The sequence below is a fragment of the Haliotis rufescens genome, unplaced genomic scaffold (genome assembly GCF_023055435.1).
Source record: "Haliotis rufescens isolate VD_foot unplaced genomic scaffold, xgHalRufe1.0.p SCAF_7, whole genome shotgun sequence".
Taxonomy (NCBI): Eukaryota; Metazoa; Mollusca; class Gastropoda; order Lepetellida; family Haliotidae; genus Haliotis; species Haliotis rufescens.
Genome location: NW_025964361.1, coordinates 22,115,941 through 22,143,752, shown reverse-complemented (window position 1 = coordinate 22,143,752; position 27,812 = coordinate 22,115,941). Strand labels below are relative to the sequence as shown.

The 27,812-nt window shown below is 39.5% G+C and overlaps 1 protein-coding gene across 1 annotated transcript in view; it reads left to right on the top strand.

The window, feature by feature from the left end:
• Nucleotides 1-27,812, top strand: part of LOC124139862 (gamma-aminobutyric acid type B receptor subunit 2-like) — a 161,156-nt gene that overhangs the window by 63,865 nt on the left and 69,479 nt on the right. The gene's annotated exons all lie outside the window — the stretch shown is intronic.

Here is a 27,812-nt window from a genome sequence, read left to right as displayed (position 1 = left end):
CATGTTCGTGGATGAAATAAGATAGCTATAGAATTTCTTATTACATCATGGTTACTTCCCAATAGGCAAATGTGACGAGATCTCAAGACGGAAGCTAAAGAATGAGGTGTATTACACGTTGGAAAAAAAAAAATCAATTTTTTTCTTTTCTTTTCTTTTTTAAGAAAGGGGCTTGATCAGTAACATGCTCCACAGGTAATGGCAAGCCCATGCGACCGTGTTCTACTTAACGTCTATTCTATAAAATTGGAGAACGGAAGGGGTCAGTGATCTGAGACACCTTGCCTTACGCACAGTTGCTTCCCTTAGCCGTGTCAGGATCCGTTGATCTGTTCTAAGCCATGTTCGCCCCGATCCGTACCAATGTTCGTGTGTTTCATCCAAGTACTTCCTGCTTCCACTCCGCCTCTTGATATGAATGAATTACTGTTTAAACCCGTCGTTAAACCCAACCCCCTCACTCACACACTGTATTTGTGAGAAGTATGAAGTTTGATGTACTTCGTCATATGAAATAGATATATGAAATGTAAACACAGTATTTGCAGGAGTCGAATAAGGCTAACTGTGGTTTCGACATATCTGCCTTCATTACTTGAGATGTTCATCTACAGAACATTTTGGTTACTTGGGACTGATAAATTAATGATCTAAAAAATATCCATAAGTCGTTTATAGATGCATTTGTATTTCGTCAAGTTGAAGGACCGCTGTTGATCCAGTGTTCTAACTTGCTGGTTGTACAGAATTGCATCCCTTAGATATCAGGATGCGCTGTTCTTGGTTTCGAATTCCGGATTCGCCTGCTTTACGATGCGTGGTCTGTAAACATAATTTTAATTGTCGGTTTTTACCAACGTGTTTGGGCACGGATGGCCTAGTCGCCTAAGGCACTTCAATTCCGTGTGCAGAGTTGCGCCCCTTAGGCGTTCCTGAAACCTAGGATCATGTGTCCGAATGCTTGCTCACCCTGAAGTGTCTTGATGTTATGGTTCTACAAGCAGGTTTGTCAGCACCGTGCTGGTGTTGCTAGGTGTTGACCTGCATCACCTCGGGACTTCCGCCAGCATCAAGCTGATACGCCGTGATGTCACTGAAATACTGTCCAAAGTGGCGTTAAACAAAACTCACTCACCAAAATAGAACATATTTACGATCACATGACCTTACACATCGTGATAAAACTGAAAGCGCAACTTACACACTGGCCGATATTTCATCGTATTTAAAGATTTTGCATTCAACACACGCACACATTCATCAGCCTCGACACAACTCAACTTTGAAATATCAGATTTTAGGGCAATATTGTTCTTGACATTGGAAAACATGTCTGTTTGTTTCAAGTGAAAGCTTTGTGCCTGTTTTGTTCCTGAACGATAGTAAGCATATGTACGTGTGTCCATGTCTGTTGGGTATAAGTGAATTATCTTGTTCCTCTGTGGAATCCGTCCAAGGCTTTGATGCAGCTTCTCAGAAATGCTACTTAATCTCGACAATTCAACACCCTGACATATCATATTAGGAGAGCAATAAGATAGAAATGTTAGTGAAAACAAAATGAATCATCTTTCAAAAGAATTATTTGGTCAATAGAGAGGAGACGAACAATGAAAAGTTTCATTTCAATGTACTTTTTGTATAAAAGCTATATAAGGAAAAATAAGACGGCCGATTATCGAGGCATGGATTGACAAAACATTTTATCAGAACGCATGTGGATGTATTGGATTGTGGGTGTAGGGAGGTGTGTGCGTGAATATGTCTTGACTTTATATGGAGTTCCGCTAAATTAATATGACTATTTTAAGAATGGTGCCTGGCCGGGTGGCTTAGTGGTTGAAGCGTTCGCTCGTCACGTTCCAAAGATACGGTTCGATTTCCCACCCACAATACCTAAAGCCGGTACTTTGTTTTTAGTTGTTTATTTGTTGTTCAACGCCGCACTCAACAATATTCTCGCAATATGGCGAATACCTGTAGGTCAACAATACAGTAGTATTGTGTGGACAACGACCCATACCGTCGAGGTACGATGACCCGCTAACAAGCAAGGTACCAAGGCTGACTATCCGATTTGGTCGCCTCTTACGACCACCTGTAAACCAAGTCTGAGAACCAATTCTAACCCGGAACCCCCGCGGGGTAGTTCTTGGTACTCCCCAGCATGACAGCGCTCAAACTAGAAACACCCCACCCCTACCCCCCTATCCCCCAACCCCAATCCCCCAACCCCCAAAATAAGTGCACATTTTGTTGTGGCCTAATTTCTAATTCGAGTTGCATGCATTTAATTGGAAGCATAATGCTTAATTTGATATTTCAAATTTATCATCTTTTTTGATAGAGTTATGGCTTGATCTTCGCAGATGGTAATTAGTTTCCCTAAATTATGGAACATGTCAATACGTCCCTGAGGGCCCTGTCTCAAATTACCAAGAATGGCCACAGCGAACAAACTGATAAGATCCAACAATCACCACAGTGATTTGATTAGTAATGAAGTAAAGATGATCATGGAACTAATCATGTTCATGTTCATCATCAGAGTGATGTTTAAATGCCGTATTCTTTAAATTTGACTCTCCCTGCTTACACTTGTGCTCTGGGTGCAATCTACCATGAATATATAGAAGTGCAGTTAATCCACGTGTCCAACTTTTAACTGTTTAATTTCCATGACTGTCAGCGTCGATAATACAATATTTGTGTTATGGTGACTTGAACTATGGGAATTTGTTTTAAGGTCTTGTTAACATGTTTAACGTGGGCTTAGAGTATTCAGGAGTTAGTATGTTTAATGGGCCGAGAGAATATGTGTTATAATCCGAGTTTTGTATTATTTTGTTGAACGTTAACGACATGTGACGTCGAATCACGTGGATGAATGATCCGAGACTTAGTATCATGTACCAGATTGACCAGAGACTTTGCGTCATGTAGTTAATGACCCGTAACTTCTTATCATGTGGTTACCTGGCCCGAGACTTCGCAATACGTGATCGTAAATTGTTTATATGGCCTCAGACTACGTTCTTGTGTTTCAATGACCTTAGTCGTCTTATCATGTGTATGGACGACCCGAGGATATATATTATGTCTTATCTTAGAACGACCTTGGTCGTCTTATCATGTGTATGGACGACCCGAGGATATATATTATGTCTTATCTTAGAACGACCTTGGTTCTCTTATCATGTGTATGGACGACCCGAGGATATGTATTATGTCTTGTCTTAGAACGACCTTGGTCGTCTTATCATGTGTATGGACGACCCGAGGATATATATTATGTCTTATCTTAGAACGACCTTGGTTCTCTTATCATGTGTATGGACGACCCGAGGATATATATTATGTCTTGTCTTAGAACGACCTTGGTCGTCTTATCATGTGTATGGACGACCCGAGGATATATATTATGTCTTATCTTAGAACGACCTTGGTCGTCTTATCATGTGTATGGACGACCCGAGGATATATATTATGTCTTATCTTAGAACGACCTTGGTTCTCTTATCATGTGTATGGACGACCCGAGGATATGTATTATGTCTTGTCTTAGAACGACCTTGGTCGTCTTATCATGTGTATGGACGACCCGATGCAACGTCGCTTGAGTTTCAACAACCTTGGTCTTCTTATTATGTGTCTCAACTGCCAAAAACACCGTATCGCGTGTTTACACGATCCGAGACTTTGATTTATTAAATTAATAACCGATAATTTAGCTAGTTTTGTTCGTTAGAGTTTGAGAAAACACCAAGTGTCACAGCTGGGCTGTGTACGTGCACCTGCACCAATCTTCAAGTATCAAGACAATCAATGTCTGTCACTTGAGGAATTATTCGTCTATGAGCCCCAGGTTACGTCAGAATATACCCTTCAATCCACCAACTTTCACTGAAATCAAATCTAATTTCGATGATGACGTCGCATCCAAATAGAGACCCATTATTTTTCTTGTTGTCATGACATTAATATATACTAGTGGTGACTGAAACTTGCTGACTCTAACAATAATGGACTGCGTTGAATGAACTGGTTGCTAATTATATTTCATCATGACCCCCTCCGAGGTCCACACACTTCTGCCAAAGAGGCTGAAGTACCTGGGTCCCACCGATGTGGAAGAGGTCCTCCTGGTGGTGTAAAATGTCTTCCACAACAGACATGACATCGTCATCATCATGTGCATAATGCTTGCCAGAGTTCAAAGCCGACGTCATGCATGGCGAAAACAGACTTGTACACAGGTGCACTGTCCTGGTGGAACAACAAACCCTCAGTGGGTTTTCCATAACACACTTTGATGGAGTTACCCACGACGTTTAGCCTTGACATTCTTACGTAGTTGCTTGAGAATAATAGTGGCCATTAATGGAGTGACCTTTCGGGAGGTAGGCCACCAGGAGAATTCCTTTGCAATTCCCGAAAACAGAAGCCATCACCTTGCCAGCTGAAGGAACCGAGTTTGCCTTTTTCGTCAGAGGAGACGTCAGACATTCCACTGTTTTGATTTAACTCTGTCATGAGTCATGTCTACTGCATTGGGTATGCGACGCTATACTCCTATCATGTAGCTTATGGACATTTGCCTTAGCGGTAGCAGTTGAAGGTCTTCCAGATCTTGGATCTTCTTCAATGCTCTCTCTTCCCCTCTACCCACTTTTAGCAGTAGCAAAGGAAGCAGCATCCTTCCTTTGATGACAGCGCGGTAGCCAAACGAATCCTTAATACTTAATACATGCAAACTATTAAGGGTGTACTATCAATCCTTCTCGGTGAGGCTCGGAACTATTCAATTGTCAACTTGAGGACTGTGCACCATGATGTAACAGACTTTGTATTCCAAAGCAGCATATCAACAATCTGAAAATACATCTGATCTTCAAATATTATCACAAGAAATGGTGACCATGATAAAAATCGACCAATCAACAAAACATAAGGTGTCCAGAGATGCCCCATTGTTGTACTTCACCTGTACTTTACATTCGCTGAACACAAGAATTTCAAAGTACATGAGCAGCGTTGTTGAACCCTTTTCCATGTTTTAAGATTGTGATACCAGTGGGTTCTCGTTACAAACACTTACTTTGTTTTGCGAATTGTGTGAGTGGTCGATGCTACCGGTGGGGTAGCATTTTTAGCATTTTCCTGATTTTCAGTGATCCGTTCATATTATTTTCACACTATTTTGTCTTAACGCGCAAAGGAATCTGTTTCGGCGGATAATCGATACTGGTTGTTCCCTGGCTTTGACGTTTTATATGTACAGTTAACCTCAGCGAATCCAGGCGGTGACGGTTCTGTGAAAAAGTTCGGAGTATTGCAACTTTGTTAGTCAGTTTTGTACGGCCATTGTTCGGGGAGTTGGGGTAACGGGGGTTCACTGTATCTACATACGTTTATAGTTGTAACTTTTCAGACGGATGTACAGCTGTGTACTTCGGTACGTGGACGTAGAAGGAATTGGCCATGGTACGAAACAGTCTTTAGTTACCACGCGTTACAATAGTTACCAAAATTGAATTTAAACATGGGCATTTTGTATTACAAAATAGCGAAATAACAATAACCGTAAGTTATGACACTTGATTTTAAACTGATTAATACATATATTGACAGAACAATATCATTTCAAATTAATTGTTATGAACACTGACACTTAGTGTGAAAGAAAAACCTTTTGTACTTGATCATAAATGAATTTGAAAATCTCGATTCAAAGCATTGTTACGTTGTTAAATATTATTTTTATTTTAGAGATTTCTATACTTAATACATCATTGTATTGTGCACATTATACGATGTTATTGCTTGAAAATTAAATAAGTTTATAAGTCTTTGGTTTTCTCCCTAGATTGATTCAGTTTTATTAATTATCTTCTCTATTTCACTGTCTGGGCATAACTTCAAAGAAATCGTGATTGATTACCACCTCGACATGCATTTTTTGAAACACAATCATGATCTGGATAGATTAGGAAAACATTGTAACCGAAAACACTGGCGCCGTAAGGAATATTAGTTTTCCTTTTTCAGAGTTCTTACACACAAGTGCCCAACAATTTTGATCAAATGCTGGCAAGAGACAAAGCTATGGGGCAATAATCTGCGAGCGTTATTTTGATCACGAGCGGAGGACGAGAGATGTTTTATTTATGTCGTTAATGTGCCATAACATACAACATCAAAGTTATATAATAACCACATTATGTGCATTGATAATAAAATCGTTATTACAATAGCTCACGAGCTGAAATATAACTGCAATAAATTAAGATGACCATTTTGGTTTAAATGTTTGGTGAACCTTATGTGGTCTTAAGATGCTACTCGTTGCATTTGGAAACTATTTATATTACACTCTTGCAGTATAACAATATGAAATGGTTTGGTAATGGAGTTTATTTCGTGCGCATGCTGCCAACTAGCTTGCCTTGCCAGATTCTATTATTCACAGACCGGCGGGATATACCTGGACTATTAACCACTTCTCACTCGTAGTTGTGTATGGTGATGCTGTTAGCACTTGTTGATTGTTTTGGGGGATTATCTTCGGCTAAAACTTACCACCGTAACTTCTCAATGTGTTGGATAGACTACAGAAAAGCTTATGATTCTGTACCTCACGAATGGATTTTGAAGTCACTGGAATGTATTGAGCGACTGCTTGTTTTACTCAAGTCTTTTATGAATCGCTGGTCAACTCAACTTGATGTGTATTTGCAGGGGCTGGACCTCCTCAGCAAAGATCTCCACACACCTTACTCACCTTCTTAATACGGATGACCTTGAACTTATTGCCAATGGAGGATCCACACTAAAAAACAGATTCTCATACTCGAGTCCTTTTTCTAATGACATCGGCATGTCCTTTGGACTCAACAAATGCAACATTCTTCATCTGGAATGTGGAAAGATAGAAGCGGGAGGATCAGTCAGTTTACTTGGGGGAGGAGTTATTGCCCGTCTCGTGGAAGGTCAGGCCTATACGTACTTAGGTATGCCCATATCAAGGAAGAACGAGCAGAAACTGCAAGCAGAGTAGAAATGTAGACTGAAGAAAATCGGGAGTTCAGAGCTGAATGCTCGCAATAAAGTCAAAGCCACAAATACTTCTTGTGGTGTTGTTGACTGGACGAAACAAGACATTCAGGGTATTGAAACTCTCACATGAAGTATCATGTCAGACAATAGACCCCCCCCCCCCCCATCCTCGCTCTTCCCGCAATCTCTTACATTTACAAACAATAATTGGAGGGTGTGGTTTGATTAACGTGGAGGTTCTTCATGACAGAATTGTATCGTGCACTTTTGCACACATTTATTTGTCTGATGGTTCTCTCGTGAAGCATGTCAAAACTGACGAAAACAATCATTCATCAGTTTTCATAAACGAGCCAAGGATGTGGGACATAATCTCAATGTCAATGGTTATTTTGTTGATGGTTCTGTACTGCTGGACGTTACAGGAATGAGTGTCAACCAAGCGAAGTGCCATATCAAATCGGCCTGCTCAGTTTTTCGAGGAGAGGCTCTCTGAACGACCACTGCATCGTGTTGAGAGGATCAGCAACCCTGCAGAGTGTTAGGTTTAGCTGAAGTCGTCTGGCCTGAAAAGTGAAACAGAAGGCTTTCCGTTTGCTGCTCAGGACCAGTCACTTCCCACACGAAACTGTCAATGTGTGATTTTGTATCAAAATATAAATATGAAAGATTATACAATGAATTTAATGAGACTCTCCAACACATTGTTAGTGGTTGCCTCGCTTTGGCACAAACACAGCTGTTCTTAAGCGACATGACGGTGTGGTTCCATCATTTTATTACCGTCTTCGCCATGCGTGTGGTTTTGACAAAGAGGTCCATCCATGGTATGATCCAGAATATGTAGAGGGCGTCATGGAAAATGATAAATACAAAATTCTTCGGAATAAGCCCGTATACAGCCTCAGACCTATCCAGGCCAACAACCCTGATCTTGTCCTTTTTGATAAATGCAATGAAATCATTTATATCATTGAGTTTTCTTTCCCTTTTGACCCTCATGTGATTGATAAGATTCAGGAAACATGGCAAATATGCGGACCTCGCTTTCGAAATGTCACGCTTGCATCTCTGGTACCAAGTTGTCCGACTCCCCATTGTTTTTGGTGCCTAAGGTTTGGTACCTCCAGATCTATTGACTAACAGTGGGTGGGTACCTGTGTTTGCTGCCAGGAATACAGCCCTTCTGACAATCTGGGTAATGAAGAAGTTTTGCAGTTTTGGGGAGTCTTCACATTCTCCGAAACGTTCTCGGTAGGTTTGACCAGGCAGCACTTACTGGGAGAAGTTCCATTCGCTGTCAGGGTTGCGTGCAGAGGGGGCAAGGGCCCTGGGCTGATGATGAGCCTAACCAGTCTGACTGTGCTAGGATCACCCAAACTCTCTTTGCTGCATTTTATATTTTAATAAATCTTCATCATCATCACGTATGATCACAGCTAGACGAAAGCATGTAGGTATATGTCAAGACATGGCCATGACACTTCCCGGTGTTAGTAGGATAAGATTGTGTTCTGTTGATTATCCAGGTGAGGCGAGTTGAGATGGGTGAGGTGAGGTGGGGTGAGGTGGGGTTTAACGTCGCGTTCAAGATTATTTCACTGATATAGCGACATGCATGCTCGTGTGTGTGTGTGTGTGTGTGTGTGTGTGTGTGTGTGTGTGTGTGTGTGTGTGTGTGTGTGTGTGTGTGTGTGTGTGTGTGTGTTTGTGTGTGGCTGCTTGTACTAGTCCGGACTAATGCCGAGTTCATAGTGCTAGCACACTGAGGCACCTTGCCTCAGTTTAACATGAAGATCCAACTCCTTCTCTTACCCCCTTAATGCCGAGCGCCAGGCCGGGTATCAACAAGTACCATCTTCAAACGTCTTTTGGTATGACTGGCTGGGGATCAAACCCCGGACCTTCCGCTCTCCGGATGTATGCTTTACCACTAGACCACCTAGGGGGTTGATTGGCCAGGGTATAAGATTGAAATGTCACTGGTCAAGTCAGTCGTGGTATTCGTTGACAACATCAGATATGTAATTAATTAAACTGGTGTCCGGTATTTTCTGTAAATATGATCTCACTGAAACACGGAAATGATCTGCTGAAATACTATAATCAAACCAGGGTCATCGACTGATCAAGGCAGGTGGACAAAGAAGCTAGGTTGGTATGGTGGTAAGATTTGGACAGGAGCTTTAAATTTAGAGGATGGTAGTAATCTGTCTTATGAACTGATGACATGTATGTTCCTGCCCTGTTAATGCAACATGCTTATGTTTGGACATTGGAAGAGGGAAAAGCCTTAAATATCCCGAAGAAATATATTTTTGACAGCTTTACTGAGGCATTGAATGTGGTAACCTTGCTCAAACGACCCGGTCTTCAGCAACCCATGCTTGCCGTGAAAGGCGACTAAGGGGATCGGGTGGTCAGGCTCGCTCACTTGGTTGCTTCATGTCATCGATTGCGTGAATCGATGCTCATGAAATTAATCACTGGATTGTCTGGTCCAGACTTGATTATATACAGCTGGAATACAGCATATAGCTGGAATATTGTTGAGTGCGGCTTTAAACAACAAACCAACCAACCAACCTTGATCAAAAAACTTTTGCGCACTAGTTGTATGACTCTCTTTGGAGACATTTAATCAGCAAAGACTTCTATTCTACAAACAACAAGAAGGGGTAACGGTGACCCAAACGTCTAAGGAGTGGAAATTCGCTGTGCGTCCATTATCGGCATGTCATGATCCGGAATTCTAGACTCGGCCTGATAATGTTTCTAGGTTTGTCAGAACCATACTCGTGCTTGTGGGTTTTAACATAGAGGTAATTCTCTTATGCTTGCATATTATTCCCATAGTATTCCTAACACTAATCTGATACGTCGTGATGAGTGGCTAACTTACTAACTCAATCGACTGGCTAAATGGACATTTACATTAATCTTGATACCCATGAAGAAGATAAGCGAGGGAGTGGGTCCATGTTATGTAGCTGAAGAAAATCAGTAACTGTGGTTTGATTAAAGACTTCTGTAAAAAGATGAAATGCAAAGAGGACATGAGTGCTCAATTTATGCATCAACGTCTTTTTCAATGGAATTCACGCATTTCATATCTTAATGCAAATGTGTTGGTGTCATTAATGCAGATGTAGAACTAACAACACATCGTTTACTTGGCAAGGCTTGGGAAGCAATATTTGTCAAATAGAACGCTCTATCAACAGGACAAAATAGCGTGTGGTCCTTTTGAATTACTGATGCACATTGATATACATTCAGTTGACCATTTTCAAGACTTAGGTTAAGTCAGAAGAACACAGTGTTAAACTGGACTGTGTCCCGGTCCGGTGCTGTATTGTCCTGATTGTTATGCATGTATAATTGAAGGAAGTTATTAACTTTATACGACGACCTCTTGAATCTGTCAGTTTAGTATTGCTGCCAATTTCGAATAAAACGAACCCCAAGTGAGGATTCACTGCTATCGGATCCTAGATATCGAATAGTCTACGAAACTGTAACGTAATTTATGCATTGAGAATGTATGCAACAAATTATTATTAAGAGCTTCCCTGATTTAATTCAATCAGAAGTGTGTGACTGTAAGTAAATTATTGGAAATCAGAAACCATTTTGGGCACTTGATTTCAACAGGTCTGATTGATAAACGTCGATTACAGTCAATGACATCAAACGAAGCAGTGTCGTAAATAAATTACGAATAAATAATGACATAAATAATTATAACAATAATAATGTTGAAATATTAGATAAGATCAAAACAAACAATACTTCATTAAACTTGTCTGTCACGAGAATTAATTTCAACCGGATTATAGTTATTCCCAAAATATCAAAAGAACGATGGAAATAAATCCTGAAATGAAATCCTCATCTACATATTTCCTTCTGAAACCCAAGATATATCCATTCTAAATACAGCCACGGAATAATTATCATAGATGATGTATTGCTGTACACAAATAGATGGGATGTCCTTTAACATTTCCAAATGTCATGCATCTTCATGTGACAATGTTTCTTATTGATAACATAAAAGATTAATTTGTTACACCGAAGAAGGTAGCTCTCTGATTTTCAATGGCCAACGAGTCAGGAAATCTCAAAAGGCGTTCTCAAATTGTTTGCAAAGAAAGAAACTGATCAAAATAAGTCAACATGGCTACTGTTCACTGTTGACATACAGTCTGACTTGTCTCGCCAACCTTATCCTCCGTTTCGGTTGCTTTTCAGTAATTATGAAAGCAGCCTGGTTGCTATCAGAGCATATGTATCACGCACATCATCGGACATCAGTGATATATTGACTTTAGACACAGTTATAAACGATGAGAGGCCCATCAAAGCAACACCGAAACTGGACTATCGCTAGCTCAAATAAATATTTAGACGCCCGACGCTCTTTCAAAGACTCCAAGATTATGGTGGCGTTGAAGGATAACATTTGTTTAGGAATGACCAAGGCTGTTGGGGCCACAAAAGAATCTCGACGAAGTGATCTTGAAGCCGAAATGTTCGCACACACAAGAAATCCTTCACAGCTGTTATTAGATGGACGAATCCGACGTATGTCATCAGAGTGTTCGTGCAGCAGCTCCTCATACAGAAAGCGTTATTCACTTGACATGGGGATTAGCGTCTGGGTCCGGTGGTAGCTTATTTGACCACATTCGTTGTCATACATCGTCACCTAGCTCATCGCAATTGCTTTAATTATGTACTGTGCACCCCCGCCAATCCGTCCACTGTGAAATCGCTTCGGGTCGCAAAGGAATCTTAGCGCTACGATTGTGTTTACCTGTATACTATAACATAAACTCCCCATACTACTGTACACTACTGACGTGAAAACCGCTGTGAAACGCGACCCACAATACTATTCCAGGATTAACGAATGAATAAAGTAGATTATAGAGCTTGGACTATAAACGGTCTATTTGCCGTTTTATTTATACCCTGCCTCATTTAAGAATATATAGACGTCACTTTGTGGGATTAATAATTCATGGAGGTCCCTTTTATAGATAAAGACGTTACCAACAGTAAGTTGGGGCTCAAGAAAACTGGCTCCTGGCTAGCAGGGATTCTATGCAGACATATTCCTTTTGATGTACCGCATTAGGAGATCTTGCCTTTGACCTTCGTTTTCCATTTTAACCTGTCAGAATAAACATATCGTCAAAACATAAATAGAAATACGTTTTTTCGTAAAAAGGTTTTTCGTTAAGCTGTGACACATAATAAGTAAAAGTGACAATAGACATTTCTTTAATCAAAAGGAATCTCTACTAAGAGCATTGTACGATTTCGACTATATCATCAGCATTTGTTCAAAAGGTGAGGATGCCAGGGGTAAGTATCCTTCCCCATCTGTGGCACCCGTCACAAACACATGCAAAGACACGTCAATTGTTCAATATATGGTATTGCTTGGAGGGGTTATTTTTAGGCTTTTTCTGAGTGTTTGAATTTTGAAACTCTGACCAAACAACTCTTGAGCCAGAGTAATATGACGCTCTTTGAAATTTTCGCATGCTCGATTGTATCTCAAAAGTTGACACAAAAATGTAGACACAAAAGGCTGGAGCTGCTGGAATGTTGTTCGACAAAAATCGAAAGTTGAAGAATTGTCATTCAGTCTTGTGGCGAATCTTTTATTGTCACTGCATCCTTATGCATAAATCTAATTATGAAAGAGATGAGGCAATTTCGCTGGTCGCTGGTCGTATTGGTAGATTAGTGGATCAGTGGAAGATTATTGGTTATTTTGACCGCTTTTGAACGATATCAGATACCAGATCATAGATATACCTGACGTTAAATTTAACCGTCTTAGTTAACCTTGTTTTGAGCAAAAATTCCGATTCATATGGGTAAAGAAACAGATGGTGGTAATGGGGATGCTTACTTGTGCTATCCCCAAATTCCACGTAGATGTTATCAATGAGGAAGCCGAACTTTTCACATATTGTTTTCTCAGTAAACTTCAGATGACATTTTCTTACATTTCATGAGGCCTGTATGATCCCATTATGAGAAAATAGAACCTTTCAAGTAGCGAACAACATGTTACAGCCTTTTCCTCAATTTGAAGGAAAATATTGTTTGGGTATCTTCTTGTATGCTTAATGATATACTCCAGAGTTTTGAAATCGATAGAGACATTTCATATGAATCCCTACACTTAATTACAACAATGTGTTTTACTGCTATCTGTACACCTGATAGTGATTGTTAGAGTGAGTGAGTGAGTGAGTGAGTGAGTGAGTCTGGTTTTACGCCGCTTTTGGCAATATTCCAGCAATATCACGGCGGGGGACACATTGTACCCATGTCGGGAATCGAACCCGGGTCTTCGGCGTGACGAGCGAACGCTTTAACCACTAGGCTACCCGACCTTCCCGGTTATTGTTAGATACAGATCTAATGGTGAGTTATATATTACAGTAAACTACGGTTATAACGAACTCAAAGGGACCACTAATTTTAGTTCGTAATATCCGTAGTTCGTTATAGCAATATATAGACATATATACAACAAATGACCGGGAGTAAAAAATAGGTCAGTTTGTTATATGGGTGTTCGTTATAAACGTAGTTTACTGTACTTATAGATTCAATGACTTGCATCGCCCGCTGGGTCACCCGTGACTCATTCCTTAAACTGGAATAGGTTCAAAGCGACTTTAATCTAACTCACTCACTGACAAACGCTATAAGATTGAGAATACTTATCATGGGGTGACGTCCTCTCGATCGTTCCCTGAAATAGTATGGGGATAATTTCGAGATCTGGGGAACATTTGTTTTGGAAAGTATTGTACACTTCCGAACAAGTTTCCTGTGGTGCCACGATTTCGCAGAGCGGCCAGAGTCGTTACATCTCGCCATCTGTGCGACGTGAGAGCCCTGTCAAGCCTGATCAATAGGCGGTTGCCACCGTCGATACTCAACACCTCATTCCCAGCCAACTTTGAACGTGATAACGTTGGACAAAATCGCAACATAGTTCATGTCCACGACGACAAAAAGTTTGTTCGTATTTTTTCTTTTGTTCACAGCAAAGGTGAGTAACTCTTAACAAACTTTCTGTCGGCGTCCTTTTCAAACCCGTGCATCGGGTCTTTGCGTATGTGTGTACACGTCGCGGGCAGGTAACTCTTTCATGTAGCAGTTACAGTCGTTGTCATTTCCTGAGTCATGAGCAATCTCTGCACATATCAGAGTCGACTGTACGATTCCGACCATATCATAAGCATGTGTTTATAAATCACTATCAGTTTGTGATGATGCCAGGAGTGCGAGGGAAGGTGAGCGCATCCTTCCCCCAGAGGTTGCACCTGTCACAGATACATGCAGATGTATGTCCAGCGTTCACCTGAAGAAACACAGTAACATGTATAAGTATAAATGTGTGGCATAAGTGAAAATACGGAATTGTATCATTTGGTCAAAGTCCATTTAACATATTATTGTCAGTTGTTTCGCGGATTTTTGTACACGACAAGTGCGAGTAACTCTCAAACATAGTTTCTGTTGGCATCATTTCCAACTCACGCATTTAGTCTTCTGTGCGTGATCAACCCGTCCTATTCCTGGACAAGCCGTATGTAGACCCGTGTCCCTCTCGAAGGTGTCCATTTTGGCGTATGAACACGAGAACTACTTCAAACGAGAACTACTTCAAACAAGAACGATGACTCTTATTCTACCCACGCCTAACTGTAAGATTCAGATTGAAGGCGTTACAGCAGTGCTCGCTTATTCTTGTTGTAAAAATATTGAACCTCTCATATATAAATATTTTCTTTTGTACAACAGGAAATTTGGCAAACCATTCAATTCATTCATTTTCAGCTGTTCGTCTTTTAACTGCAAATCATCATATTTTCAAAATGATATTAAAATTAGATGAAAAAAATTGAAAAGTCAATTTGTGGTTTTGGGATTCAAGAAATTTCAACAATGAATTTCTCGGACATATTCAGTTAATTGTGGCAAATTTGACATTGCGTTTTGAATGTTTGAAATGACACTTTTTAAGATTAATTTATTCCATGATTGAGTCTGTACTTTCATTTACAAACAGTGCACACATTTTATTCATATGAATTAATGAAAACAAAGTTAAGAAGAAATGTCATATCCACCATGTCCAAAGATGAATCGAGGTATTTATAAACATGATAATATTCAAACTCCGTGTAGCCTATGATTGAAATAGGTGTCTTAATGGATGAGATGGTAGGATTCGGTAACTTGGTTAATTGCGTACCATCGTACCTTGACCGCATGGATCGTCGCTAACAATATCAATTACTGGTCTGCCTGGTGATGTCTCGGATATGTACGAGCAGCCGTCCAGTAGGGAGAATAGTGTTTAGTGCGGCAAAATACAAGTAACAAGCTTTAATATTCAAAGCTCGTCCAAACTTACTGTGTTAAGAAAGTAGGAAGAATTACAATCTCATAAACTAACTAAAGACATGTATCTGAGTACATACTATGTGCTGGATATAACATAAATACCTTTAGTATAGTTGCTATTTAATTTTTGAGTGAGTGAGTTGGGTTTAACGCCGCCTTTAACAGATATATAACGGCGTGTCAGCTTAATGTGGGAGGAAAGCCCGAAGTGATGCAGGTCTCAGACGTTTACCACTTCGGTGAAACGGGTATGGTCCTGACAAACCTAGAAACATAATCGGGGCGAACCGTGAATCGAACCCAAAATCATAGGCGTTCCCAAGGGACGCAACTCTGCAAAGCGAATAGCGACGCCTTAGACGACTGGCCTTGGCCACCCGTGCCCCCTTAAGTTATGAAATTGTGTGGGAGTAAAATACTAGTTTCTTACATGTTCAATATGTACGCAACCCATTTAAGCAGTTCAAAACAATAATATGTATTACATTAGGTTTTCATTAACAATTTCTGTAAGTGTTTAATGTTGTTCTTTCTACTATGGCTTCATTTTATGCGAGAGTTTACACACGTCGAAATAATTCGCTCGAATCTTATTTGTGTTTGCATTTAGGATTTGTCGTATATAAACCATCACATGGTTGTGAGTTTTCATTGGAGAATCGACTCTTTTCTAGCAACCTGTATTTTTTTTTCAGTTATCTCTTGTTAATGTAACAAACGTATGTGACACGGATCTGATACAAAACAGAGGTGTGTCTAGGGGTAACTTAGAGAACCTGATATTCACCCTATATTTATTTATAGCAATTACATCCGTTTGAAATATATAACCACGGCCCTAATTTTGATATTGACTGTTCACCTTCACAAATGAGCTTGTTAATATGCTAATAAAGAAAAGATAACATCATTGTTAAAGCTCTAGTTATGAAAGTGGATTGTCTCTCTAAATGTCAGTGCCAGCTGGTATACATTAAATTTAAACCCCAGAGCAATGTCTAACAAGGTCATATTTATAGATAGTTAATAAAAACTGACATACGCCTTAATGGGTACGTGAATAATTTGTTTTGAAATCGGTAATTAGTTAATTACTTTTCATACTTTTTCTATTCTTGGTATATAATATAAAGAGACGGAATGTCGTTTTGGAAAGCCAGGACTAGTTATAGTTCAAATGAACGAATGTTACTGTCAAGTGAGCCGTTTCCTGAACGTAAACAAAGGCACGCGTACATTGGAACGTATCAACAAACACAGCCCTACGATTAACATCAGTTTCTATTATAACACATTTCTGTTATCCGCATACACTGCAGGGTGGAACTGATCTATATCTATATTTTTCCACATTTGTTAGACAAAATTTTATTGGCAAAAATAATTTATCAAATACTCAGGATTATAATTGATCAAAGTACCCCTATGCTGACGCGCATTCTGATGCCTCGTGCAGTTTCGACGCATGGCGGCCTTTGAGAGGACGAAAGTCTTGTAGTAGGTTACGGAAACATGCGAATGGCGACGGATGACTGTTTCAGTCTGCGACATTTCTGCACATCAGGTCATCAGGTTGGAGTGCTGTACCCGATAAGGGCAAATCACTCTAACATCAAGACCTGCCATGAAATGTTTAACCTCAATATAGTTCTGTGTGAAAACGAAAATGCACGATTAACAAAAGGACGTATGAAAGAACAATGGACTAATAATTGCACAACTGGGCCGCCTCCATGGTCTAGTGGTAGTGTGTCTTCCGGAGAGCGGAAGGCCGGGGGCTCAGTCCCAGGTCGCAACATACATGTACCAAAAGACGTGAGAAGATGGTACTTGTTGTCACGCAGTCTGGCGTTCGTTGTTAAACTGCGGCATGGTATCTAAGTTAGCTTGAACTATAAAATCGGCATAAGTCCGGACTAGTTAGAGCAGCCACACACACACACACACTGACACTGACACACACACACACTGACACACACACACACACACACACACACACACACACACACACACACACACACACACACACACACACACACACACACACACACACACACTCTCTCTCTCTCTCTCTCTCTCTCTCTCTTACACACACACACACTCTCTCTCTCTCTTTTACACACACACACACAAACACACACACACACACATGCACGTCGCTATATAGGTGCAATATAAGTTAAACCCTTATATTCTTGACTAGCAGCCTTCTTTATATATGTGTACCCTTTGTACTTTATTGACGAGTATAAGCAACCGAGAATGTCATCGGAACTATAACATCGGCATTAGTCCGGACTAGTTAGAGCAGACACACACACACACACACACACACACACACACACACACACACACACACACACACACACACACACACACACACACACACACACACACACACACACACACACACACACAAACACACTCTCTCTCTCTCTCTCTCTTACACACACACTCTCTCTCTCTCTCTCTTTTACACACACACACACACACACACACACACAAACACACACACACATGCACGTCGCTATATAGGTGCAATATAAGTTAAACCCTTATATTCTTGACTAGCAGCCTTCTTTATATATGTGTACCCTTTGTACTTTATTGACGAGTATAAGCAACCGAGAATGTCATCGGAACTGGAGGTCACAGATTACAAAACAGGTTATAAATGTATTCCTCGGATTGACCGACAACAAGACTCGTGTTTTTAACATTGAAACATATCGAACTTTTTGGAAGTGTTTAACTGTTTCTGCAACATGAAGTAAGTCAGAGAGCTCGAATGTTCCTTTGCAAAAATAATGTTTACCTATGACCTATGACTGATGTATACAGATCTGCAAACAAGTTTTTCAAATGTCCAAATGTTCAAATGCTCGAAAAGCATGATTACATTCGTCGAATTTCTAACTTTACTGTAGATCGCTCCAGTGGAGACAAGTATTAGATACAGTCTCAAACAGAGATAAGTAGCGCCAAAACGCCAGACTAGGAACAAGATGTATTGATTCAGAGGATGATTAAATCATAATGTTGTTTTATGATGTGTTTTGTTCAACCTCTTGTTCGGAAAGATCATTTGCGGTTTTCATTACCAACGGAAGGCCGATAGACAACCCACTTGTACTCCTTTGGACTCTAATTTCTTCTAAATTACAGACTCCTGACCAAAATGGCTTTCCTAAATCGTTTATTGCCCACAGAATCAATCTTTTACACTTTAATTTGTCTAATTTTCACTTTTCTATCATTTTTTGCCTCTAACTACCGGAAATGACAAACTAATAACGCCATTTCAAAGAAAATTGCTTAAGTGAATTTGTAATGATTTTAAAGCATTTGAGTGGCAAGCACGATGTCAAGGGAGAGAATAATTTGTTTTCATCCGCGGCTTCAGATGGTGCCATGCTGTTCTGCCTCTCCTGATAGTCAAATCACCATGGAATTACATCCCTAAAGCATTTAACGGATTAGCTGCCAAAGTATGTCTTATGATATTGATGTATTGCTATTTCAGTAATAAAACTGCTTCAGTTTTAATGAACCGTAAATATCATTAAAAAACACCCTGGTGACGCGATCACGTGACATTGTCACAGGGATTAATCTGTTAAAAACAACTTGTTTCAATGATTCAATCGTGCAAAGAGTTATTCCTGACGTTTAAAAAATATTTCATAGATACGCCCAAGTTTTAAAAAATGTCATTGATCTTCACCTTTGCATTTGTTAAAACATTTTGATTAAACTGTTTGAAGTTTGAACTTCGGATATTGATATTATAGGTTTCTTAATTAGAATGGATAATGAAGTTATCTACACTAGATACAGACTGACTGCCATGTTAAGTCATAATGTTGTTGTTAGGATACGTGTTCATGGATTGAACAAGAATATCAGTCAGTCAATGATACAAGTAAAGGTGTTTGTTGAAGAAGAGCTCGTCTTAGAAAAAGACAAAACAAACAACAAAATATTTAAGTTTGAGGGACGATACGTGATCTGTTTTGTAAATTGGCAAATTTCACACTTACGAAAACATTTACTTCGCCTTGTGCCTGTACTATCTTTCCCCAAAATACTTACGCAGGCGCAAATATTAGAAATTGTTTCCCGAAACCTCAAAATCCATGCTTTTTCGCACATCTGGTTTCTGCATTGGTATAGTCAAAAACTTGCACGGTTTTCTCATATGTAGATTTAATGGTCACATATTATTACCTTGACATGCCTCGTTCTATATATGTGCTGAATGAAAAATTAATGTATTTTATGTTCGTCATCATGATGGCATAACACATTTCGTCATATTGATTTTATAGCTTTTTTAACACAATCATATGAATAATGCTTGGTTACTTAAATAGATCATTTAAAATCGACACTTTTAAACCCAAAACAGCTTTAACAAACAGAAGACATATTTCTCAACATGTTAATATTTTGTAAAACACATTTAAGCCATTTTTAAAACAATGCCATAAATTATTCTTCCGACACATAATCCATTACGCAATTCGTAAGTATTTTTACGAATATTTCTCTTATGTAAATTCCCTCCCCGATTCGATTTTTGTTCACAAGTGTTGTTAAAGTGGGAGCGTCACCACGGTTTTAACACAACAAACATATTTGAAATCGAAATTGCTTTTCCATTCCAACAAAACTCCAACTTCTACAACACAATCACAAAGATCAATCAGAAAGTCAAGTGTAGAAGTGTTGGCATCGATCAGCTTGAGATCGATAACATTTGTAAAAAGGCTTTCACTGTCCATCTTTCACGCCCTGTGATTTACTGTACAGAAAACATGTAAATGATATCATTAGGGAGTTTTTTCCCGATATCGAGATGCTATTATAGTAAGAGTTGCATAATAGTCTAATGGCCGCAAAACATATCAATATCAAGGTCAATGTTAAAATTCTGAATGGGGTTTGTAAACGGTGCTTCCAGCTATCAGGGAATTACACCAGTTATTTGTGTATCGACTGCTGGTGTGCTTGTATGCGTGTGTGCAAGTAAATAAGAGCATACATGAGGAACTAGGTCTTTAAAGAATATATGTATAAGACTGGAATGCCATGTGATCCTACCTAATTACATGAGTGCAGCCATTATGAATAATAAACATCTCCGATGATAATTACAAACTCATTTATTGGCATAAGGGACTGATTGCTCCACCAAAAAGTCCTTTGGATGAGTGCTCAACTGAAGGTTTGTGTTTGAACTTTGACATAATTATTCCTGACCCATTTACCTGGCTATCGAATTTAATCTATTTTAGTATTCAATGGTTTAAGTTTCAAGAGGAAATTATTCAGCAATCGTTGGCGTGCAGGCTTTAGATTTTGCCACGTAGCCTGATGTCGATGATTTTCACCAATTCTGCAAGACATGTGTCATAACGTGGCCTTAAATTACAAGTTTACATGGGATATTCATGAAATGCGAAATCTCTTCAGTCATTTTGCTCGAAAAGAGTCCAATTTAGTCATTATCATATGACCTTTGACTTTCTCATGTATTAACGTATATGGTTATTATTCGACTTTGACCTTGGTTTACATACAAATTGCTTGCAGATGAAATTTGGTTAAATATTTGACATCTCTCGACGTTATCAACCAAAGGAAATTGACACAGTTTTAGATAATTATATGACATTTGTTTTTATTATCACTGAGCATTATTAGGGCTGCCATGAAACCTCACCTGCCTTTCATGAGTTATGCCATGCATACAGTCTACTCTCTCTCTCTCTCTCTCTCTCTCTCTCTCTCTCTCTCTCTCTCTCTCTCTCTCTCTCTCTCTCTCTCTCTCCCTCTCTCTCTCCCAACATACCTGGACTCTGCTTAAATCTGTCCAAGACCAACTGTGGTCATTATATATATGAGATCTGTTGGCCTTGTCAGTAATTTCCGTTTCGGCTGCTTATCTGTGATATAAAAGTGTCTAAATATCAACTTGGTACAATTTCAATCAATATTTCCGGATAAGTTGCCCTGAAACGACGACCAGAAATTTTCTAGACGTTTTATGCGACATTTGACCCTCACAGATATATATATATATATATATATATATTAATTTAAACAGATTTGACTGGTTGTCGAACTGTTCTTTACATTCGCAATCTACATCGATCAATATGTTATCAAATTGTTATCAGTAAATTATAGAATACAATCTGGAAGATGGTAACCATCGGTCCTAGGCGCCACTATTGACTGTACCACGTTTGTGTCCCTTTGTTGTTCGAGTCCCAGAATCACTCACATGATAATCCTCTAATTCACCAGCTCCACATCTGTGACCGTAGGTTTCACCAAAGTGGTAAACTCCGGGACCACACTTTGGTTTTTCCTTGTTGGACATGTGACCAGTCAAATGGCCGCCAAGATATTAGCACCCATGTAATGAAACGATTTTCCTTGTCTCAGGCGCTGCCACATCTGTAAGTTGGTTCGCTAACCGAGTGGTCGAAGTGACAACCACACGTCGTTCATATCAACTACGAAACAGAAAAAAACAACAAGAGCACAAGTCAGTTATAAGAAGTGTTAACTTCTTCTAACTTAAGTAATTGAAATTTGACGGAAGAGTTCTCGCCCAAATTATAAGATGACCGTTTTATCGACGGGAAGACTGGTTTATAACTTTGTGTTCTTGTAACGTCATCCGTGAAGATGAAGACTGCCAGGGGCAGTCCCGCATTGCCTATGTATGTTAACTGGTCGTGCATCCTGCTGTATTATTATCTGGTAGTAGTTCTGTGTCACAGTTAATTCCATAGCTTCGTCGAACAAATGATCAAATATATTTGACTTATGACACGCAAACGAAGAAAAAATATCAAATCATAAGGATTATTGATTTTGATTAATATAAAGGATTTTTATATTTAGAAATAACAAAGGTCATATGATGTGATTACGAAAAGGAAATTTAATTAATTTGCTAAAGGTCTTTATGTCACTCAATGTAATATGACACTAATGAAATATATTTTTTTCATCCTTAAAAACCTGTATTGAATGGTGAACCCATTTTGGAGCCTTTAAAAGGTGAAAGCTGCCGTTGCCTAACATCTTATCTGAAATATGTTTCCTGATGTTATGATGAGTATCATCACCCGTTTCATAATCATAATCATCACCATCTGCATCATCATAATTGTCATTGGAACTATGACCACCAACATCGCTATTGTAATTGTCACTAACTCTTATCCTCATCATCGTCATGTTCATTCAATTTGTAATAGTATATTTGTTGTAATCACCGTTATTGTCATATTAGTCGTAAACAATACTACATTACTTTGTGTCATACTATGCATTGTGATCAGCAATGCTATTGTCATATTCACTGGCATTTCGTCATCATATTCATCCGAGTTCCTCGCCAATGTAACTATGAAATATCTACCTTTCTTTGAAACAGTTGTTACAATTTCAGGGGGTTAAAAAATGGCCCTGTAAAGATCAAAGCCTGTATGTATTTTTTTACAAAAAGCAATAACTTACATGACTATTAACTCTCAAGGAAGAAAAGTATGCAAAGCTCATTTTAAAGTTAATTTCTCGCCCATGTAAATTAAGGTGTAATGCAAGACCACATTACGTTATAGGTCTTAGTAGGTTTATATGCCTTGCCATGAGCTGGGAATAACCCTAAAATTGTACTGTTAACGTAGCTTGTATCGATTTTCTTAAAGGAGCTTTCAGCTACGAGATCTGCCCATGTGAAGTGAGGACATGGATGTGCTTCATGCTATCTTCTGATTATACTCATGATACGTGACATACACATGGGATGGTGTGAGGCGCGCACGGTATTGAATCATAATATTACGTGTGTTTATACACGTTAATGATTTGGAGCAAAAACTATAGAAATGTCTGAGGACTTCGATGTAAGCGGAGTGACACACATATAGAATATTTCTTCAATTTGCTATATTGTTGATAATTGTACTACTGAAATGTTAAATGTTAGTGCTGTCCGGATTTTCGAAAGCGTATTAAGCAGTTTCTTGAGATCGATTATTACAGCTTCACATTCAACGAATACATGACCTTGAATTATATCTGGAGAGATTTTACATATTGTGTACCCTTAAGTTACTTTAAACAACGTAAAACGCATATTCAACACTTGTCTGCAGGAGAGGCCACGTTATTTTCTTCCTAAAATGCGAGGCATATGTATTTTTTCAGTGAAACAGTGGCTTGATTATCTTTTTGAAAAAATCTCACCCAACTCGGGAAATCAAATAGATTCTCCCTAATGTCTCTTTATGCCAGGAAGACGTTTACAGGTGTAATTTTCAGGATTATTAAGGTCAGGACAAATGAGGTTTCCCCGTATAGCAGTTTTATTCAACTTGTGGTTGTTGTACTTGTTAAAATTTCTGTCTGTGTATCCGCCAACGGTGGAGCGAATATTGATTTTCGATGAATCGGCGATTTTCGAGGCATATTAGTTTTTTTTCTAAAAGGGTTAAATATTTGATAAAACTGTTACCACTACCTTGTGGAACCCGGGGATACGTTGGCCCTCAGTACCCAATGCTTGAAGCAATAACAGACTAACAGGATGGAATGGTCAGGCAAGGAGACATGTCTACTTACTGCCCACCAAGTGTACGTGAAACAAATTATGCCAACAATGAAGACGGCTGATACGCACGCCGTGCACGAGCAACAAGTGATGCCAACACCAAAGACGGCTGATACGCACGCCGTGCACGAGCAACAAGTGATGCCAACACCAAAGACGGCTGATACGCACGCCGTGCACGAGCAACAAGTGATGCCAACACTGAAGACGGCTGATACGCACGCCGTGCACGAGCAACAAGTGATGCCAACACCAAAGACGGCTGATACGCACGCCGTGCATGAGCAACAAGTGATGCCAACACCAAAGACGGCTGATACGCACGCCGTGCACGAGCAACAAGTGATGCCAACACCAAAGACGGCTGATACGCACGCCGTGCACGAGCAACAAGAGATGCCAACACAAAAGAGGGCTGATACGCACGCCGTGCACGAACAAGAAGTGATGCCAACACTGAAGACGTCCACATGTAACAATATCGATGTTTCTTGAAAACTCTTAATGTGTCTCCCTTCCTTTCCTTACTATAAACCAATTTGAATTTCTTTAAACATTTCAATTTAAAATCCTTAACCGCCATATCCTTGTGTAAGCATGTACACGAACTTTACGTTCGTAATTCTGACTGTGTTTTTTGTTTCAAATAAACATTTCAATTAAATCTTCTTTCGTTAAGCGCTCTATCCAGTTTAGCATCCAAAAGACATTACCCTTACTTGTGTTTGCAGTCCTCTTTATCAGTTGAAGACCACGTATACCTTCGAGACCAACGTCACACAGGCAACATCCCAAAGAATCTCAGACGCCGAAATAGATTAATCATTCCAGTTTTCAAACTACTCAAATGACGTGACATGACGTGCATTGCTGGGGGCTCCATTTTCGCTTTGTGTTTGAATTGGTCAAGACAAAAGTCGTATAATTTCAGAACAAGCAAGTGTTAGATCAGCTCCAAGGCGTTGCAATAAGAAACATTGAAGTAATCACATCAGTAGTCAAGCACTCACGTCACGGGAACGCTTGTAATATATTTGGCAAATAAATTCGATTGGAATGGTGCTTCGTGCCGAGGTTTCTGTATTTGTAGAGAACCTCTTCTGTGGGCTGACTGATACCTTGTGTAATGACGATGCGGCCTTTGTGATAAGGAAAAGCGACTCGCAATTATTTTACCCGTGGCGTTTACAATCGATTGCCTGTAGCAGTGTGCATGTATCTACTCTATCTATACATACAAATGGTGGTAAATGCGTCAACGCTAATCTTTATCTAAGGGTTCCGTCAGCTGTCCTGTGGGCTACCCAATTGGGAATCCCGGGGCAGAGCATGCGCAAAGTAACCCTACACGTACCCAGAGTGTATGAACTGTCCACTTGTGCGTAGACCCGTGAAGATCCGGGGTAGAATAGGTCTTCAGCAACCCATGCTTGCCGTAAAAGGCGACTGTGCTTGTCGTAAGAGGGATCGGAGGGTCAGGCTCGCTCACTTGGTTGATGCATGTCATCGATCCCAATTGCGTGGATCGATGTTCATGTTGTCAATCACTAGATTGTCTGGTCCAGACACGATTATTTACAGACCGCCGTCATATAGCTGGAATATTGCTGAGTGCGGCGTTAAACCGTTGTATATGGGCCGGTGGCCTTTTGTACAATAAACTTCTTTTGACTCTGAACAACAAACAAACAAACAAACTTGTGTGTCAACGCATCCCGACAGCGTGGATATTTACTCATGCTGTCTACACCAAGGTTGCCTGGCCCAGGTTCGATTGTGTACACTCCGTCCTGATGTAGCAGGAATATTGACTGCGGCATGAAGGAACATTCATTCACCCATTTGGTCGAGGTTGTTGGTGCACTGGATGTGAGAGATGTCGATTATGTAGGTTTATTAAAGAATAAGCTTTCCAAACCCTCTAACCACATCTCGATGGATAACGAGAAACGTTTCAGAAGAACGATTTATTCTCATAAATCTCTTTCGTGATAACTCGATAATCAGATCATATCAATTGAAATAGATAGTATAATGGTTATTTGAACAAACATATGCAAAGTGGTTTACATTTGGTAATATTCTCAATAAGTAGAATTCTAACTTATAACAACATATTGGTGAAGGATTGATACTTGTAACATCAAAGTACTATGCAAACTCGCAGACAGCACAGCGATGGTGTTTCAGGAGCAACGTCATTTCCCGCTTGTAAATCGCTATTTAAACTCTAGTAAATCTTAGAACTCAAAAGGCTGTGCGTCGCGCATGGAGTTTAAATATCTTGCGTTCTTACTTTGAGTAGTCGTGTTCTAAGGCTCGATGTTTTAAAGTCAAAAGTTCGTTGTTGTTTTTTATTAGGTCCCACAAGACTGCCGATGTGAGGACGATTCATCTCGCGTGTGTCCGGAGATTGATTACAACCCATCGTGTAATATCAATAAATAAGTATTTAAAAATTATTCAAACCATGGCTGATTAAAGTTTTAACTTCCCATTTATCGGACAAGACAGATTTTCTCCTCAGATAAACATGGCAATTCATCACGAGGAGTTTCCCTGCAGATGCTTGGGTTTGTGATCCCCGGCCCCACCCCATGGCCAGCAAAATCAGGACACAGAAACCTTGTTCAAACTTATCCTCTGCAGCTCACATCAGTTCATATTACACAAAGTTGATGTATTATGGCGAACAAGATTTGTGCTTCCATTTGTCTGCAATGTCCCAGCGTTTTTGACCATCAAAACATGTTTACTGATAGCCGTTTTATAGGTTCCAGGAGAGTCGTATGAAGGTTCCGGGAAGGAACTGTTATTGTCAATATGCCTTTATGGTGTTTTCAACGATCTGCTGAAGAAACTTTGTTTAATTATAAGCTAATAATGAATCCTTCTTCATCCGCAAACGTGTTATATTTGTCAAGCGAGGATGAAGCTATTCAGAAAGGGATGAGGACATTTTGTGATAACAACATATGCTCTATGAATGGAAATAATTCGCGTAGCAATTTGCATTTGGAACTCGGGTTATTGGTATCTACATCTACCCGAATGATTTAGTTATTGTGTTGTAGACATGTGGCGCACGCGATTACCTATAAAACTTCCAAATGTATAAATGGGTAGAACGCTAAAGCATATTTCAACAGTAATTAAGTTATGTCACGGCGTGTTATCTGAATGTGGATGCAGAGACCAAATTCCCACAAGTCGAAAATGTTTAGCACCGGTATGGTGCTGCTAAACTTTAGTTAGAATCACTTAAACCTAGGATTTGTGAAACGAATCCTTGCATCTAATAGACACACCTCATCAAAGCGAGTTGCACAGAACACTTTTTAAAGACAAACTTTGGAACGTATGAGACGAATATTTATGCTGTCATCAATATTTATGGTCATCAAACAAGAGAATAAGACAATTTCACTCTCCATGTTGTCAGTTTAATGTTCTGGTTCTGTGTATGATTACAACAGAAAACTACGTTCATAACGAACAAGCTTATAACGAATTGACGTACATGACGAACTCATTTGTTGGTTCCGGCCATATGCTGTATTTATGTTGTTGTGTATATATGCTTATAACGAACTACGGTGAAAATGAACTAAAATTAGCGATCCCTTTGAGTTCGTTATAACCGTAATTTACTGTATATCGTATTTATTTTGCA